At 38.3% G+C, this 15,267-nt stretch overlaps 1 protein-coding gene across 20 annotated transcripts in view; it reads right to left on the bottom strand.

Annotated features, from left to right (window-relative positions):
* The window catches only part of SORBS2 (sorbin and SH3 domain containing 2), a 199,721-nt gene extending 184,801 nt beyond the window's left edge, over window positions 1–14,920 (bottom strand). For 16 of the 20 annotated variants that reach the window (XM_087936285.1, XM_087936286.1, XM_087936288.1 and 13 more), the window contains exon 1: window positions 14,616–14,700. The gene's annotated coding sequence lies outside the window, so the exon portion shown is untranslated. Of the gene's footprint in view, window positions 1–5,655; window positions 6,775–14,501 lie in introns of all 20 variants that reach the window. The other 4 variants (XM_087936301.1, XM_087936299.1, XM_087936284.1 and 1 more) reach the window with 3 other exon arrangements.
* Window positions 14,921–15,267: the final 347 nt, after the last annotated feature.

The following is a 15,267-nucleotide window of genomic DNA, read 5'->3' as shown; positions in this document are numbered from 1 at the left end:
AGCCAAAGTGGCAAACTATAGAATTAGCATGGAAGCTTTCAGCCAAATATCTGAACATATTTTTGAAGTAGGTATTAACTGAATCATTTATTTCTAAACTTTAACTACATCACTGATATTCTATACAGATCCATGCTATTGTCAAAATAAGCAGCTTAACATAATAAAATGAAGGATGGGAATAAAATGAAGAATGGGAATAGTATGAAATGTTTTTAAGCAAGCTATTGAATCACTTCCATCTTGCTATGATAAGTTGTCCTGAACATAATTTTACACAATGCTTCTTCACTAGAGAGTATGTTTCAATAGCGCTTTTCTGCCCACGATGGAAAATTAACAGAAATACTTCTCCACTAGAATGACCACTGCATATATTATATGTTTAGGCTTAGGATAAAAAATTAAATGATATAGTTACTTTTCATTATTACAGATTTTAATAATACATACAATATTTAATAATCTGTGTGTCAGATGCTACATTGGCTCTTACAAGCAAAAATGAAACCAGATGGACTTTGTTTACCATAAATTTTCTTGTAATCCTGGATATATTAGCTTGAAACACTTATTGGAAGTATATATGCCTTTTCTTCTTTTGACTGAGAAGAGATGGGCAAATGTTCATACCCCAAGAGGAGCTTTGGGACTGCTAATTAATCATGTCTTTCCCACTGAGTATGAAGACTAAATTAAATTTCAGGGAACTAACACTGAATGTGACTGCTGCTTGAATAGCCATGAAATATTAAATATGAAATGAAATATGAAATGAAGGATGCACATGAAATGATATTGGGCAGTATTGAATATTTTCTTCCTGGAGTAGGAATAGCAGGTTCATTTCCCCTATTTTGCTTTGATTGTCATGGAGGACTACAGTCATTTGGAAGATGAAACCAGATACAACAAAGCATAACCAGGTACAACAAAAAGAAGACATAATCCTGAACATAAACAGCTTTGAATACAAACTGTTCTAAATCTCTTTAGGAAGTTTTTGACTGAATGGCTTAGAAAAAAGAAATATGTAACTGTGAATACAACTGCACATTACCTGTTGAAAATTCACAAGCAATATTCACAAGCAATTATCACAAGCAAGTGATTGTATAAACACAGATAGGGAAGGCCTGTGCAGACAGCAGCGGAATCGGACAGTGGAAAAGAACAGGAACCAGTCCGGGAGAGGACCCAGATGAGGTTCTTGTGTCCAATATAGAGATGGGGCCAGGACCATCTGGGAGTTATGTGCTGACTCTGGAGCCTCCAGAATCTGGCAGCAGCAAGGCAGAGGAACAAGGAGAGCCTGTTCCCAGTGCGCGTGTGTGCAGAGCTGCCAGAAGGCAAGAGCAGCTAAGACAAAGGGGCGACTCAGGAGTAAGGCTTGGAGGTGAATGCCCCTGCCATAAGATATAACGGAAGTGCAAAGGTAGGAAAACCTTTGCAGGAAGCAATGTTGTTCGCTCTGATCAGTTTGGACTCTGAAAGCTCCGTGGTGAATTTGTTCTCTGCTTTTGGAAAGACTAATTGGGACTTTAGACGTTGGCAGCACTTCAAGTAAGATAAGGTGTGTTCTTATCAGATGTCTCTTGAAGAACTTCAGCAGATGTCCCTGGGACTAATTATAACTGGTTAAGACTCATTCCGGGCTGTGAATGATGATAATTCATAGCTATTGAAAAATTAAAAGGGTTTTTGGAATTTATGTGTGTTTGTTGGTGTCTCAGGAAGCCTTGGTCAGAACACTCCTCCTGTAATACGACCCAGTATGGTGGTATCATCTACAAACTTTATTATCATGTTAAATGGATCAGAAGATATGCAGTCATATGTGTACAACGAGTACAGGTAGGGACTGAGCACACTGCCTTGAGGAGAGCCAGTGCTGAGCTTCAGGGAGTAGGATGTGAAAGACCCAGCTCTCACTGTTTGTGGCCGGTCCGTCAGAAAGTATTTAATCCAATCACAGGTGAGAGAAGGGAAATTCAAGACAGTCAACTTTCTGATGAAGATGTCCACCAAAATGGTGTAAAAACAGAGCTGTAAATCTATGAAAAGCATTCTGACGTAGTTCCCAGATTTCTCTAGATGACTCATGACAGAATGTAGGGCAGTAGCAATGGCATTGCCTGTCAACGTATTTCCTCTGTAGGAGAACTGATATTGGTCGAAATTTGATGGAAGGCATGGTCTGAGGTGTTGAAAAACCAGCCTCTCAAAGCACTTCATCACTACAGACAATGGGTCTATAGTAATTCAGGCAGTTGGAATATTGGAAGGCTGTAGCAATTGAATGATTTGAAATATAAAGAAACATAATAGTAGATACCCAAGTTACTGACATTCAGTGTGAAAGTCATTTCTTAAAATTCACAAGTATTAGTTCAGTTAGAAATATTTTTACATGCAACTTCCGGTTTGAGTCTCTTCGGCAACAGACCGAAATCTGCGATCGTGCGTGGTTTCAATCTGTGCTCACCGCCAGAGCGCCCCGAGCCGGCTGGTTTCGGGGCTAAGCCACCCCATAGAGGTGGTGAAGAAGGGAGAGAGCTGCATCTCTCTTCCCCAGCTGGCCATTACTCCCTTTCCCGAAGGCGGTTGCAGCAGTGGTCAGAAATGGTCACCTCAAAGAAGAACTAAACCGGAAAAGAATGTGCAGGAGGAAGATAAGAAGAGAAAGTTTTGGTTGACCGGGTTAAATCAAAAAAGCAACAATGTAAGGTACCCTGGAATTTAAATTTAATAAGATTGTTCCCAAAGATTTTGAAGCTGCGAAGGAGAGAGAGAAGGGAAAGGATTAGGTTTTTTTTTTCTTCCCTTCCTTATACTGACAGCTAAGAGACTTAAGCAAGAAATTGAAAAAAATGCACTTTGACATTAATAGGCATCTAAGCTGAAAATAAAAGTCAAAGGGATAATAAAGATTTCTGGATATTTAAAAGTTTTTAAAAGCAGGAAAGGAAAGAAAAAAAGAATAAAAGGGCAGGATCTGGAAAAATGGAGGAGACTGCCTGGAACTAAGGAATGAAACTGTAACTAAAAGGAACTTACAGTGAAATTTTAACAAGATTCCTCAAAGATACATTTTAACTGATACTTGGTAACAAAACAATAGAACCCCAGGAAGAGAAAGTGGAAAAAAGAAGCAAGAAGAAACAGCCTTGGATTATTTGGATTACTTGGTGATTTTTGGTTTTTGCATCTAGATGACTAAAATTAACTGGGTGGTTGTTTAAAAGTCTTTAAAATGGTATCACTCTTAGAAGAACTGAAAATGGAACTTAAAAAATGGAAAGAAGAGGCATAAGAAGGGAGAGGTTCTTTTGGCTTCGTATTTCAATTCTTAGAAATGGAGATCTGGAACTATGAGAAACAACAAGAAACGCTTGCAGAACAAGAAGATTGGGGCAAAGAAGAAGCCATCTTTAATGATCAAATAATTTTAAGTGGGGGGGGGAAGAAAAGGGGGGAAAGAGAGTGAAAGGTTTAAGACTAGAAAAAACAACCAAAAAGAAGAACAATTTGAAAGATAAGTATAATATTAGAAAGCAACAAAAGAGGGGATTACAGATGAGAGAGTTAGAAGTAGAGAGATGAGGGGGTAAAAAGGGGAGGGAGAAGAAGGCAAGGAAAAGAAGTTGTAAAAGACAGAAACAAGAAATGGAAAAAAAGGGAAAAGATATAAGGATTGTAACCATAAGCTTGTTTAGAGATAATGGGTGAAAATTTAATTGCAAAAGGGATTCTGCAAAGGTACATAATATAGCATTGTTATATTACAAACAGAAATAATTTTAGAAAATATGATTAAAATGATGGATAAAACATTTACTGTAATGTAGTGGAATGTTTGTTAATAAATAATGAATTAAAGTGATTGAGAGAATTAAATGGGAACATTTTAATTATTAGTAATGATTTATAAAAATATAAGTGAGAAATATGGAAAAAAAGAATTAACTATGGAAAGTTTATAAGTGTTCCCAGGGAAGTTTGATATTTAATTGAAAAGAAATGTTAAAGATGTTAAGATTTTAATGCATATTAATGATAGAATTGAATTGGAATGGAATGTGTGTTTTATTTACATATATATATATATATAATTTTTTCTTTTTAAGAATATAGTGTGTATTTTAAGAATGTACCAAGCAGAGTTTGATTGGAAGTTATGTATTATATTGAATGCTATAATCTTAAAGCTATACATTGAAGCTTAAATAAGAGTTTGAATGGATAAAATTAAAAGATATAAAGGTGTCATACTCCAATTGGTAACTACAGGGAAAAATTTGTTTAATAAGAAAAGATAATATGAATTTGAAACAGGACAGACAAAAGTATAAATATAATGATTTGAATTGAGATGAGATAATTAAAATAAAGTTGAGAAAATTAGAAGAGGGGAAAAACTATGTAGAAAATATAAAACGGTAATAAGATATGGAATAGAATATAAAAATGAGCATGAAATTGAGTTTTGTGTCTGTATGAAGAAGTGATAACCTGGGACCATGCTATTTTCAAAAAAAAGATGTTTTATTTGTATTTTGTTTTTGTGAAAACCCAAATAAAATTTTCAAAAAAAAAAAAGAAAGAAATATTTTTACATGCAATCATTTCTCCAGTTGGATTCACTGAACTTTCAGAAAATTTCTTAACACTCAGTAACCAGACTTCAAAGCATTGTCAGGTGCATACATAGCAGATGTTAAATTTTAAGCTAAACCTTTCCAGGCATTTGAGTTTTACTGTCAGAAAACTGCCATTGTATTTTACAGCAGCTAACTTTCTAGGTTTCTTCCATGATATGCCACACAAAGTTACTATATTTCATATTGCCTTGTGTTGTTCAAACAGGTGCAGGCTTTGACAGAAATTTATCTTCCTGCTAATAGCATTGAGAATATCTTATCTGTCTCTGAGTCTGGGAATTGTATTTAGCCCCAATCATAAATCAGCTAAATTTTATGAATTAGATGTTAGTCTGTGCAACTGTAACTGGAATTAAAGCCCTTTTCTTAGCTAGTTTAAAGATTGGGTAGAAATGACCATGGCAAATCCGGTTGTAGAACACTATTTATAAAATGACTCCTAAAATTAAAAAAAGTCTTCTAGAGCACTCTACAATAAGGTTGCATCATCAGGAATTTAAAAAAAGGCTTATGGGCATCCATCTTTACCCTTGTAGTAAGGATCAGAGTCTGGCTACAGATGTTTAAGTGCTCGTCAGAGTTAGCTGTTCTTTTTGAAGAGTGTACAGGGCTGCTACAGTCATTGTACAATATCTACTTGAACAAAATAAATGCTTAATAAGGGCATCAGTAATGAAAAAATGGGCAGAGGTGAAGGTATACCTATTGTATTTTTTAACATTATAAGAATACTCTCTATGGATTACCCACTTTAACTTTCTAAATTATATCTGAACTTAATTTTAGAATGATTATAGAGCTACATTTTGTATGTTTTACCACTTTCAAGTCTTTTGATATGTACAAGTGATCACACTGATGAAAGAAAAAAATTATGTTCTAATTCACGCACAATATCTTTGTGCCTATTGGACAAGAAAGATGCAAATGGAAAGCTACTGAGAACAACAAGGGATCATTGTTTGTATTTTTACATCAAAAGTGTTATACATACTGGATCGCAAGTTGCATGTGTATCCCAGGCAACAGAGTTAAGTCTCACACTGAAGATAAAATAGAGATAAAGATGACTTAAGCATCACACATGAAAACAACAGGAGCTTAATTTTTTTATAGCAGCAACATGAACATTATAATAGAACTAGTCACATGAATATACTAACAGGTTTAGCATCTTACCAAATGCATCTAAAAACAGTGCTTCATTTTTCTATTACTCATGTTCAGCAGCTGTAACACTTCAAGTATGACAAAATTTCTCTAGTGACTAAGGACGTTCTCCGCTTGATTGTATTGACCTATCCCCAAGCAGCATAAAGAGCTACACATGAAAACTCAGAAACTGCCTAAGTTTTGATTACCAATTCCACAAATCACATTACTGAATGAATGATGTGATAATTACCAGCATAAATTATACAAGATAATTTCACAACAACTTCAAATGAGATATTTACAAAAGCTATTCATTTGTACAAATACAGCCAGACATAGAGATTCATCATGTGCTGTCTGTTTTTTTTCTAGCTAAAGTTGACTTCTGTTTAATCAAAATATTAAAATTTATTAATTAAAGCAAACGGTCTACTATGTGGATTGCACACATATATCAGTCACATGCTTCTGTAATCTATTGAGCAATAAATATTTTACAGGAATGTTAACACGACCTTAAAACAATGAATACTAAGCAAGGACAGGGTGTGTGAAACAACTTTGCCATTTGTATTTGAGCCATGATGTGACAATAGTTAGAAGAATATATTTAAAACCTTTCTATTTATGCAGAAGAAAATGCTTGAGATTCCAATGAATGGTTTTCTTCATGGCAAGTGCAACTTTCAGCAGAAAGCTGCCTCCAATCTTATTCTTAGATCTATCCCTTCAATTGTTAATTACATAAAGGTAAGGCTAAGTCTTGTTCAGTCAGTCTCCCAAGAATTGGACATAATTGACTGGAAGAAAAAAAAAAGGTACAGTCTGTCTGATTTGAGCCTGAAGTCTGCTCAACTTCTTGGAAACATCCACACATTTTTTTTGGCAACAGTACAGGCTTGCTTTGCCATCAACTTTTTCTGGCATGTTTTTTGACCTTTCCAGGTTAGTGTCCCTGCTTTAAAAAAAACAAACAAATCAGCCAAGGTGAATTAATGTGATTAACTTATGCATATTATTAACTCAAGCATATGAAATATATACACATACATACATACATACACACCAGAGGAGGTATTTAGCAGGTTCTGACCAGTTCTGAAGAACTGATAGTTGATATTTTGAGTAGTTCGGAGAACTGGTAAATATCATCTCTGATTGGAGATTTTACAGTCTCCTTCCCCTGCCACGTCCACCAAGCCATGGCCACAGAACCGGTAGTAAAAAACTTTGAATCCTACCACTGATACACACACACACACACACACACACACACACACACACACACACATATATACACTGCTCAAAAAAAATAAAGGGAACACAAAATAAGACATCCTAGATCTGAATGAATGAAATATTAAATACTTTGTTCATTACATAGTTGAATGTGCTGACAACAAAATCACACAAAAATTATCAATGGAAATCAAATTTAGCAACCCATGGAGGTCTGGATTTGGAGTTACACTCAAAATTAAAGTGGAAAAAAACACTACAGGCTGATCCAACTTTGATGTAATATCCTTAAAACAAGTCAAAATGAGGCTCAGTAGTGTGTGTGGCCTCCACGTGCCTCCAAGTAGTGTGTACGACCTCCCTACAATGCCTGGGCATGCTCCTGATGAGGTGGCGGATGGTCTCCTGAGGGCTCATCTCCCACACCTGGACTAAAGCATCCCCCAACTCCTGGACAGTCTGGTGCAACGTGGCATTGGTGGATGGAGCGAGATATGATGTGCTCAATTGGATTCAGGTCTGGGGAACGGGCGGGCCAGTCCATAGCATCAATGCCTTCATCTTGCAGGAACTGCTGACACACTCCAGCCACATGACGTCTAGCATTGTCTTGCATTAGGAGGAACCCAGGGCCTACCGCACCAGCATATGGTCTCACAAGGGGTCTGAGGATCTCATCTCAGTACCTTATGGCAGTCAGGCTACCTCTGGCAAGCACATGGAGGGCTGTGCAGCCCCCTAAAGAAATGCCACCCCACACCATTACTGACCCACTGCCAAACCGGTCGTGCTGGAGGATGTTGCAGGCAGAACATTCTCCACAGCATCTCCAGACCCTGTCACGTCTGTCACACGTGCTCAGTGTGAACCTGCTTTCATCTGTGAAGAGCACAGGGCACCAGTGGTGAATTTGCCAATCTTGGTGTTCTCTGGCAAATGCCAAACGTCCTGCACAGTGTTGGGCTGTAAGCACAACCCCCACCTGTGGACGTCAGGCCCTCATACCACCCTCATGGAGTCTGTTTCTGACCATTTGAGCAGCCACATGCACATTTGTGGCCTGCTGGAGGTCATTTTGCAGGGCTCTGGCAGTGCTCCTCCTGTCCCTCCTTGCACAAAGGCAGAGGTAGCAGTCCTGATGTTGGGTTGTTGCCCTCCTACAGCCTCCTCCATGTCTCCTGATGTACTGGCCTGTCTCCTGGTAGAACCTCCATGCTCAGGACACTACGCTGACAGACAAAGCAAACCTTCTTGCCACAGCTCGCATTGATGTGCCATCCTGGATGAGCTGCACTACCTGAGCCACTTGTGTGGGTTGTAGACTCAGTCTCATGCTACCACTAGAGTGAAAGCACCGCCAGCATTCAAAAGTGACCAAACCATTGGCCAGACAGCATAGGAACTGAGAAGTGGCCTGTGGTCACCACCTGCAGAACCATTCCTTTATTGGGGATGTCTTGCTAACTGCCTATGCTTTCCACCTCTTGTCTATTGCATTTGCACAACAGTATGTGAAATTGATTGTCAATCAGTGTTGCTACCTAAGCGGACAGTTTGATTTCACAGAAGTGTGATTGACTTGGAGTTACATTGTGTTGTTTAAGTGTTCCCTTTATTTTTTTGAGCAGTGTAGTATAATCAATATGGATGCCAAAAGTAAACTTACAAAATCAGTGTATGCAAAATTCTCCAACTTAAGGCACTAATTTAAGCTCTATTATCAAGTTTCATTGGGATACCTTTTCTGAATGTGAATGTATCAATTTTTTTTCTTTTGTTTTCAGCAAAGCAGGTTGTATATTAAGAAACAATGGTTCTGAACAATAATGAAAGTATTCACCTCAAATATATACAGCATTACCCCTAGATCAACATAAAATTATTAAGGCTTTTGATTAGGTACATATATTTAAATCTTAATTGCTATAAAATGGGAAATAGTGGGAAAACAACTTTATTTTTTCCCTAATATTACCTATTACAACAGTTTATAGTGCTTAGCTGGCCCATTAATATTAAAATATCAAAACCCAGAAGCAATCTGGTAGCACTTTTACAACAAATTAAAGGAACAAACTGTAGCTCTTAACAGTCCAACATTTAATATAATTAGTTTGAAAAGTTGCTACCAGACTTATTTTGGCTTCCATAGACTAACATAAATAATAGGGCTCTCTTCTATATAGGATACTAGGATGAAGGACTATTAAGATGTAGTGAGACATGGGGGGGTGGGGGTAGGCAGGGGGTGACAAATCCCAGGGAGCAATGATTTCTTTCAGTATTTTTGCCCTTAAAACAACATGTACATGTAGTCACCAAGTATTGATCTTGATTCAAACAACGTTTCGATAATTCCTAATTGTGATACAATTATTTTGATAGCTTTTTTCAGCTATTATTAACTACTAGCTCAAGTTTTTGAGCTTAGTTTTTGGGAAGGAAAATAAGGGGGGAAAATTCTGCCTCAGCCTACCAGCAAGCCTCGCTATTCATTTGGCTAGCATCCTGTCAGTGTTTGAGAGTTGAGGGCTGTTTGGAAACTGAAACAGTATTTGCTGTGTGAGCAAGGAGACAGCAAAGAGCCTGGGTGTGGCTTAGCTCAACTGTTCAGTACTAAAGCTGCTTGGTGCTGTGAAACTGAAACTTCTCTCCTCTGCTTGTGTTTTGCATTTGGAACAGATTTTTCAGGCAGGGAGGGGGAGTAGAACATCAGAGTGTGTTAAGAATAATACACAAAATAGTAATGCACCGATGGTCATTTTGAAAAATTGTTTCTTAGTGAGCACCTAGAACCCAAGAGGAACATACATGTCAAATTTCAAGTTCATAGGCTTTACAGTTCTGGAGATTTTGTGATGATGTCTGAGTGGTGCTTATGCTTTAACTTTATACCGTTTTAACATTCTAGTATTAATCATAATGCGTAGATTTTTATGCTGAAAACTTGTGTGATTTCAGACTACCGAGCTATGGGAAATTTACATGAATGAATGTGCTTCCATAGCAATAAATTCCTCCCCATAAAAAAGATCTAGCCTGTCTTTCTCTGGATCTGCATTTTAATCATTTGAAGGGAGGCAGCCCAGAGAGAGATTTACTAATTCCATTATAACGCAAATGAGATTTCAGGCAACCTTCTATAAAACAGTATCAATTAATGCTGAAAGTATTGACAAACAAATACTTTATAAGGTTATAAGGTACACAATTTCCCTTTTTATAGATTTTTACCAGCTAATACCTGTAATTATTGGCATGTCATTAAATGTCAATGTTATGCCTACCCCAATAGAAAAATGAAAAAAATATATATAAATGACCATTTTTAAAAAGGAACTTATCAAGGTATACATATAAGTAAGCTGAAAATCTACTTTGGTTATTCCAGACCAAGTGGAAGATTGTTATTAAGCCTGGCTCAGAAAAATAGTTTCCTACAAGTTACTCATGGTGGATTGTACATTTTATCAGAAGTACAACTATGTACTGCATGGATGGTAACAGTCTCCCAGTTTTGAATACTGAGGAACTTATGGATGTGGTAAATTATATTCCTTGAGGTTTTAAGAGATAAGATAGAATATAAGGGGTAAAATCTGTTGACCACATCTAGACTTAATTCCAGTCTACTAGTCCTTGGCCCTACAATGACAGATATACTGAAGATAGCCATCATGTTCACACTCATTTTGGAAACACCGAGGTACTTCCGGGTTGAAAGGATTGGTTGGTGACATCACCTTTCCCTGGGGGATGCCCAGCAGGAGGCCCTTTTCATGTCCCCAGCAGAAGCTGGAATGAATGATGGGAGCTCACTCCATTCTACAGCAGCACTTGGGTCTCAAACACAGCCTTGCTGTTTGGAAACCCAGCATTTTAACATGAGCCACCGTGCTCTGGAGATAGGCCTCATTAAATATGATGGGACAGTATTAATCTGGAAGTTTGTATTTACGTATTTATATAGAAACTTCACACATAAATATACAACACTAGGCACATAGGATACTTTTGGTTTCTAACTCTGCTGATTCCAATCTAGAATGCAGGAGTTATTTTGATTGTTTGCTAACAAGTTGCCTTTTCCTCTCCTTGTAACTCTTTCCCTTGTGTTGGAGCCAAGATGAAGCAAATATGGCCAAAATTTACCAAAGTGAAAGAACAATAAATCAATTGGAATTATTTTATTCCAAGTGAGCTACAGATTTTAAAAAAGAGGATGAACTCACATATAAAGGCCAGCTTGTTTTGTTTTGTTGTTTGTCCATTTCAGAGAACAACCTTGAAATGGAAGTTGTCTATCCATGGAAACAATAGATACACAGGTTGTCCTTGACTTATGATCACAATTCAGCCCAAAATTTATGTTCCTAAGTAAGACAGTTGTTAAGTGAGCTTTGCCCCATTTTACGACCTTTCTTGACACAGTTGTTAAGTGAATCAAATTAGTAGTGTGGTTGTTAAGTGAATCTGGCTTCTCCATTGACTTTGCTTGTCCGAAGGTCATTAAAGATGATCACATGATCCAGGACACTGCAAATGTCATAAATATGAATTCTGATCACATGACTAGGGGGATGCTGCAACAGTTGTAAATGTAAAAAATGGCCAAGGGGCACTTTTTTCAGTGGGATTATAACTTTGAATGGTTACTAAATGAACTATTATAAGTCAAGGACTACTTGTATAGCAATATTGCATGCAATTAGAAGCATCTGGTCATAAGATAATTTGATCACTAGGCAGGTCATTGCATGAAGAAGCCAGAACAGCCTAGTGTCTTTTTTTCTTACACATAAAACAAAATATAAAGTAAGGATAGCAGAATCATTCCTTCTCTCTTTACTCCCTAGCCACATTTCACTGCAGTGTTGCATCCAAGATGATTATATTTTAATCTATAGTGGCAAAAAAGTCCAGTACCACCTTTCAGTTAGCCAAATTATCAGATTCCTGATCTATTGAATCCAACAATTTGTTCCCATTCCTCTTGTTTTGAAGGCAGCTTAGGTCAAAACCAGTGCTTGGTATCTGTATTTTAAATATGCTGTACAAACAGAGAACGATCCTCCTCAACTCTGTCATAATGGCATGATAATTTTGGGAAGAAGAATTATATCGTGTATCTGCCCTAAATTATTTGACATACCAAAGAGATCTCCCAGAATGATGGCAAGTGGACTCCAGAAAGTAGCAAAATGTAAATTAATGCATAAATTAACCTCTGGAGAAAATGTGGTCCTCCAAGAATCCAGAAATGTAGAATAGGACTAAGCAATTTTATACCTTTGAGAGTTAGTTCTTGCACAGAAGAAATCCTTATAACAGATCTGGACATTACTTGGCCTCCCATCCAAAGTAAGGTGTCATCAAATCTTTTCTACAGGTTGGGTAGAATATGTTGCAAAAATTGACCCCTGAATTTCTTTTACATAGGATTTCAATTTGATATACTGAAGTTATTGGAATATTTTTCTATATTAAAGTATTCTTATCATAAATTGTGGATTCTTTGTATGCTCGTTAAATGCTTCCATATCAGGAAAGCACCTGATATTACCCTCATATGTCAAGGACAATAGTGCATACAGTTCCTAGTAATTGGCAAAGATGATTGGAACAGGTATCTGGGCAGTCCAAGACTTCCTATTCCTTGTGTGGATAAAATCTTAACATTCAAGCGTGTTAGTTCTGTCTGGGGCCATTAAGAACTTAAGAAATCATCAACATATCTCCATGCAAACACTATTCTCATCTTTACATATTAACAAGGGGATGCTCTATGTTTTATTTGTGAAAAATAAATCTACCACCTAACATGTTTACAATTACACACAGAAATATTGATGCGTACAAATAGCACAAATTCTGATTGATATAGAGGTTCTGCATTTATAGACACCAGCGTGTGAAACAGTACTTATTTTAATAGAGCCCACAAGATTACATTAAATTATCAGAATAAGTGTGCTACAAAAAAAAATCACATTATGGAACATAAAGCAAAAACTTCAAGCCTTATACTTTGACCTCTTGAAGCAAATAAATAAAAGCAACAAGAGAATGATTCAATTCAGAACTTGGGAAGAAATTAATAGAACTAGAGGCAGGGGATATATTTCCTAAAAACTTGGAAAGCAAGACTTCCTAAAGCAAATATCCAATTTTGTGTACAACAAAACATCCCTCGGGACACATGTTCATAAGAAGTGATTCAATATACTATAAAATTTGAAAATCATTTGGACTTTGACACTCTTACAGCTTGCTTCATTCATAAGCACATCAGGCCCCTTCATTACTAATTTACCAACGGACACAGGTTTAGTCACCTTTAATGTTTAATCTATTATTAAAGGTTAAAATTACCCATGGTTTTTAATGCAAAGGATATGAGACTCTAGAATAAAAGAGAGGATGTATTCCAGCTTTTGTTTCCAAGCAGCCCAAATTGATGACACTTTGTCAAACAAATGAAAATTGTGGTACAATTTTATCCTACGCTTTAAAGTACACATTACCTGATCTCTGCTGTATTAAGAGAATATTATTATTAGGAGTCTCCTTTATGAATGATTTCAAGGAACAATTCATTCAGGAACTAGAAGCCTACTGGAGTACTGTAACACTAGATCTGTGCCAGAATCATTTCCTTTGGACTGCTCTGTAGGCATTTCATGGTTGTGTTTCATTTCCTTTGTCCCTCGCTGCTCCTGATAGACACTCTGCCACCTGAGATAGGTTTCCAAGGAGTTTACATGTGGCTGAATTTATTATGTGGCACTGTGGCTTCCTTTCTTTCAATCCAACTCCAAACTGAGAGACACAAGTGCTGCATTACGCATCTGGAGATGAATTTGGTACGTGGGTGCTCTGTGGAAAGGTGTGAAGACTTCTCCCACTTACACACCTCTTAACAGCACAAGCATCAGAAAGTAATCAAACAAAGCAAATGGGACACCTTGTCCAGAAAACTAGTGCAAACACGGCTTTGCCTTATGACCTACTTATGATAACAATACAATACCGGAGCAATAGTGAAGGAGGGTTTGTGGTGTGCCTTCAATCCACAGCAACCTCAAAGCTGGGCAAAATGTCAATAGGAAGGAGGCAAAGACTCGGTGACCGATTTTGAACGTTCTCTCTAATCCTCAAAATACTGATTTTCCCCACCCTCCGAAGTACAGAAGTACAGTTATAAGAAGGAGCGGGCGACTACACGAAGGATACATGTAACGGGCGAGAACCGATTCAGAAAGCAAATCCTAGTTTACAATAGATGGAAAGCGGGCATTCCCATGCTGAGCATCCGGGAAGAAAATTGCCCTGCAACTGAATGGAAAATCGATATGAAAGGGTTAAAAAAAAAAAAACACTTCCCCCCAAGCACCACCTAGGAGCTCTTTCGCGGCAAGCAGACCGTGCACCCAAACAAAAGCTTACCTTGCTCCCAAGAGCGGTTCAGACGCGCATGAACAGCAGCGGGCTTTCTTTGACTAAACCCTCAGCCAGATGCTCCCAACCCAGCAATCTGTTAAATAGGAAGTGCACACCAACCTGACTGGCTCCCCGGCCCCCAAGCCTGCAAGGCAGAGCCCGTCGTGAATTGCACACCTGCTCGCTCGCCTTCCGCCGCTGGTGTGGCTGTTCCTCGACTAGCAGTCGCCCTGGGCAAGATCAGTATGCGAGGGGGGAGGGCAACACCCTTCTTTGGGGGGTCACCACTTCACGCTTGCAGGGCAGCGGGCGACCGCTCGAGAGACCATTGCGGGGAAGAGCCCCGCCGTCTCTCCCCCTCCCCTTTTGCCCTCAAGATGCGCCTCCAAGCGCGCGCGCCCCGGCCTGCAAAACGCAAAGTGCCCGAGAGACGTAGAGCGGATCACGCTGCATTCCACCCTTTCTCCCGGTGAGCGAGAGCCCGCTTGTCAAAATGGCAGCTTGGAGATATTCCGCGCTCTACCAAGGAGACGCGGATAGGCTTGTTTCTTCAGCTTCCTCGCAATCAATCACACATACACACACACACTCTTTTTTTGGGGGGGGTTGTGTAGTCCGCGGTAAACACAGCATAATATGTTACGGACTGCTAACCTCCCCCCCCTCCCCCCCAAACCCCAGCAAAATGGCTGGTCCTTTCTGCTCTCCTGTAGACAGCTCATTGGGTTCCATGAGCTTTCTGTAGTCATGGCAACAACCAACGGACAGATCT

Source organism: Pseudonaja textilis, chromosome 6, assembly GCF_049901715.1.
Source record: "Pseudonaja textilis isolate UNSWEBS1 chromosome 6, rPseTex1.2, whole genome shotgun sequence".
Taxonomy (NCBI): domain Eukaryota; kingdom Metazoa; phylum Chordata; class Lepidosauria; order Squamata; family Elapidae; genus Pseudonaja; species Pseudonaja textilis.
This window is presented reverse-complemented; position numbering and strand designations above follow the sequence as displayed.